A 5,324-nucleotide genomic window follows, 5' to 3' on the forward strand; every position below is an offset into this window, starting at 1 on the left:
TTTTGTGCCATGTCATCTGTTTCGCGGATTCCTTGGTCATGTATAGTCGTTGGATCCTTGGTATGAACGGAAGGTGCTGTAGGATTGTCACGGGAATGTCAAGCTGTCTCTTCTGGCCATCACCAGAATCTACCTCTAGGAACCTAGAGGATTTACACTTTGGACAGTACTTTGCTTCCACGTATTCTTTCCTAAATAGGACACACCCCTTCGGGCAAGCATGTATCTGCTCATACGGTATCTTAAGTGCACGAAGGAGTTTCTGTGACTCGTGCATGCTCTTTGGCAGAAGGTGACCCTCTGGAAGCAGGCTGCAAATAACTATCAACATACCATCGAAGGCGTCTCGACTCAGGCTATACTAGGACTTTAACGCCATTATGCGTCCAATGGCATCCAATTGAGAAACCTTTGTCTGGCTGTGAAGGGGTTTCTATGCCGTGGCAAACATGTCATAGAACGCCTTTGCGGTTGCCTCTGGCTCCTCCTCCATACGTCCTTCAGTGAACTGTGCCTCGTGATAGTCATTTAACATGCCTTCTACCCTGGCATCAGCATCATAATCCTTGACGCGTGGTCTCACCACCTCCTCTCTCATACGATCGGCTTCACCATAGTAGACCCACCGGGTATAGTCTGCCGTAAATCCTTTCTTCCAAAGATGTTCCCCCATGACCTTCTTTGTTTGTCTTTTCCTGTTTGCACATTTGCTGCAGGGACAACAAATTTTACTCGCTCCTTTAGCAGCCACGCGAAATGCCCGTTCCAAGAAAGCATCGGTCTTGTCGATCCATTCATTTGTGACCTGACCCTGACTTGCATGGCCCGCGTACATCCACTCATGGTCCTCCATCCTCTAACATATATAGCGATGAGTAATACAAACATCAATTGCATCTACACGATGTTCCTACTATCTAATAGGTGAGGATAGGTCCTAATCCTACGCGAGGATGCGTAGGTGGGGTTAGTTTCCATGCTCTACTCCTATCCGAGATAGAATTTCGACAGCACCTCCCCATTGTTCGCCAAATACGCGTCCTGCCAGGGAGAGTGTGTATCCGGAGAACAACAGGGAGATGATGCCGAAACTCTATCTCGGATCGAAGCAGACCATGGAAACTAACCCCACCTACGCATCCGTGGGCTATCCAAAAATGTGGACAATTCGAAACAGATGTAGTTTTAGATATGGAAATATCTGTATATTTCTAATCGTATCTCTTTCGAACAGGAGACGCCTAACTGGGTTACGTGATCTATGACCATGATATAGAAAGAGGGGTTATACCTAGGGTGGCGGTGGAGTCAGGCTAGCGAGGCCATGGTAGGTCGGTGCAGTGGCGAGGCAACGCGGTGTAGGCAGACCCGCAACGGCAAGGAAGGCGGTCGGGGTCACCGAGGTACTCTGTCTCCGCTCCGATGGGCTCTTCTCTATAAAAAAAAGAAACATAAACCTGTCAATACAAAATTTCGACAGCACCTCCCCTGCACGGTGAGGTTTTCAAAACCTACAAGAAAACTAACGGCATGATGGCCGACATGCACATATATATGAACGGCATGATGGCCGACATGCACAAGATTATATCCAATCACATATATATAACAATGTCACAACCACTCCTACGACTACCACCACTGCTACTCTACCACTACTACTACCGTAACTACTAGTAATACTACGACGACGACGACGGTAGGGCATACCTAGTGGGCGTCGTAGGGCGGCGGTGGTGAAGGGGCCAGGGCGCCGGTGGACAAGGCGACGACTGGGAAAGCGCCGGGGACGGCGTGGGCACGGGCGGCGGCAGGGCTGGCGCCTCCTTCTTCTTCCTCCTTCCTCCTCTCCTCCTCCTCCGGCGGCACGGCGCGGGGAGTGGCGCAGGCGGGGGTGACGGCGGCGGGGCTGGCGCGGGCGGGGGAGGCGGCGGGGCTAGCGCGGGCTGGGGCGGCGGCAGTTTGCAAGCTTCGTACGTGACAACTTGCGCGAAACCTCCTCAATTTTTTATCACAGACTCCGCATATGATATCTTGACACCTTGACAAGTTTCATGATTTTCGGACTTCGTTTGCTTTTTATAGAATTTAAAAATAACTCGACCGCAAGTTCGTGGTCATGTTTCGTGAACAAGATATTCGAAATTGGTGGTCTGTTCCTGGATACGGCCTCACATTATACTAAATAACATGAATATCATTTTTCTATTCATTTTTTCACTATTCGAATGACTAGCAGTTATAATTTGAATTATACAAGAAAATTCAATTAAATGAAATAAATTAAAGAAATATAGAAAAAGTCCAAGAAATATGCCACATTGGAACATGGAGTACCAGGTATTGTTTGAGGACTGTAGAAAAAGTTTGAAGGTCAAAAGTGAAAAAATATGGTTTGCCGAGTGTCAAAAAATGGCACTCGGCAAAGGAGCCTCTTTGCCGAGTGTCAGGACAAGACACTTGGCAAAGGATTAACGGCGGCTACTGGCCGTTAACGGCGGCTGCCCTTTGCCGAGTGTTATTGTTTGACAATCGACAAAACTGGTTTTTGCCGAGTGTTATTCTTTGCCGAGTGTTCGGCACTCGGCAAACCACCTTTTTGCCGAGTGCTTTCTATATGGCACTCAGCAAACAACCTCTTTACCGAGTGCCCGATAGAAAACACTCGGCAAAGTCTGGGACACTCAGCAAAGAAGCCGTCTCCGATAGTGCGGGGGCGCTGGGCCTCAGGAGAGAAGTGGCCACGATAAAGACATCGAGGATCTTCATTCTCGTACTTTGATAGTACAGTCAGCGTTTCCCTCGACTGTCTGATCGCCTGTGTCCTCGAGGATTTGGTTTCATGAGTCATAGATATTGAATGAGCTTCACTAGACTTAGAAAATGGCTCCAGGTTTGCTGACGTTAAATCTGAGGACCAGCAGCAACGGTTGTTGAAGGTCGACCCAAACATCTTGCCACTTCTGTATCTGGTATCGATCAAAAGAACAGAGGCAATATGATTTTGACCAAGGAAATGTTTAAATACAGGGACTAAAGTTTAGGGATATCTCATCGGGTATCACATCAAGATGACATGTTCGGATAGTAATAATAAAATAAATTACAGAAATCCTCAGTACTCCGTGAGACAAATTTATTAAGACTAATTAAGGCCCTGTTTGGTTCTCTAGTCCATGGACTAAAATTTTTAGTCCACTTTAGTCCATGTATTAAAAGTGGACTAAAGTGGTGTTTGGTTCCTTGAACTAAAATAAACTAAAGTGGAGAGAGAGGGCAATAAATGAGAGGCATGGGTGTCCCCAACACCTTTTAGTCCATTTTAGTCTAATTTTGTGGACTAAAGAACTAAAGAATTTTAGTCCACTTTTAGTCCAAGTGTTTGGCTGTTTAGTCCAACTAAAGTGCAGATTTTAGTCCAAAATGCTTTAGTTCATGGGAACCAAACACCCCCTAAGTCGTCATTAGCACATGTTTAACGTAGCTTTATGGTAGCACCACATTGTCAAATCATGAACTAATTAGGTTTAAAAAATTCGTCTCGCAAATTAGTCACAATCTGTATAATTAGTTATTTTTTTAATCTATATTTAATACTCTATACATATGTTAAATATTCGATGAGATAAGACTAAACTTAGGGCAGGAATTAACGAAGGTCCAAGTACATGTGTAACCGAGGGCCTCGCTGCAACACCTGCATGACGGACACGCAAACAGTACCAGGCACCACGAATAAGCTTGTAGAATAAATAAACTACGCGCTTGCTTGTGGTCGAAAAGATCGTGGGCCCTAGCATGCATGTGTACGTGTAGAAGCACCAAAGGCAGAGACGCATGCTCCGCTTGCATGGAGGACACGCATGCATACAGGAACCGCCACCTCTTCTCCGTGAGAGGCCAGAGGGGGCCACTCACAAGCTTCCGCTTGGATGGGCAAAGCAACGCCGGATGAGTACGGCACCGCCCACCGGCGGTAGGGACGAGGACGGCAGCACCGCAGCGGCAATCACGAAGGGCCGCATGATGGCGGCGCTGAGGTTGTGCGGCACCTTCATGCTGATGACTCTGACGCCGAGCGGCTTCACACGCTGCGAGGCTCCAGGAAACGCCGTGACCACCAAGCTGGAGCTCGGCAGGCCTTTGACGGTTGCCGAGAGCAAAGGTACACCAGGCGCCAGCACCGGCAGCATGGACGGCATGGTGGCCATGAAGCTGTGCTGCGACTCTTTCTTGTAGACCTCCAGGTTGCCGCCATGGCGTGCTTGCAGTTGCAGCACGCACCAGAGATAAAGCGTCCGAGACTATGTAAAAACGGCACCATGCCGTCTTTGCATCCACCAAGCACGCAAGGAAGAGAGCAAAGGAGTCAAGGCGACATGCAGCGGACCACTCCTCCTGGGGGCGACGGCATAAGGCACGCGCCAGCTTGAGACGGCAAGGCGGCGGCTAGTGAGGACATCGCTTCTTTAGATGCACATACCGCTCATCCAACCTCTATACAAGGACCGATGAACAGAGCTCGAGCGCGAGAATTATATCTAGAGGTAAGCTCGTTAATCGTTCCTAACTGATTATTTTTATGATTATGAGAATATATGTCTATCTAGTGATGTTACCATTCTTAGAAAAATGTTGGAGATGATCATGATAGTTGGTGAGAGGGATGGAGGCGGACAAGACTAGCAAGACCATCAAGTCAAGAGAGACTAAGAGAGGCTTAGTCAAGTTGATGTCAGGTCCGGTTCAGCCTTCAGGAGTAGCCCATGCTAAAAACGTCACCCATGTCACGTATGAACTCCGTTTCTTATGTTCTGTGTATATACGTAAAACTAACACTACCGGACACGGTTGATTTGCCGAGTGCAAAACGTTTTGCCGAGCGCTTTCTGTCGGGTACTCGGCAAAGGCAATCTTCGCCGAGAGCCGGACCCAGCGGCACTCGGCAAACATAGGCCGTCGGCAAATATGCCTTTGCCGAGAGCGGCCGTCGGCAAAAAAATCTTTGCCAAGTGCCGGGCACTCGGTAAAATTTGGCCGTCGGCAAAGATGGCCGGCGTGACGGCGGCCAGCTGCTGTCAGCCTTTGCCGAGTGCCCCGACGTTAGGCTCTCGGCAAAGGGTTTTTTATTTTTTTTAAAAAAAAAATCTTTGCCGAGTGCCAAGGCTGGCACTCGGCAAATTAATTTTTTTTGTTTTTTTTTCACCCCATTTTTTCTGGGGCCTTGCTACAGTAATTAAAACTCTATTTCAAAATTTGGGACAATTTTGAGTTTTTTTACTATATTTCCTTAATTATTTTTGTTTCGTTGAATTTTTCCGACT

This window comes from Miscanthus floridulus, chromosome 11, assembly GCF_019320115.1.
Source record: "Miscanthus floridulus cultivar M001 chromosome 11, ASM1932011v1, whole genome shotgun sequence".
NCBI classification, from domain to species: Eukaryota; Viridiplantae; Streptophyta; class Magnoliopsida; order Poales; family Poaceae; genus Miscanthus; species Miscanthus floridulus.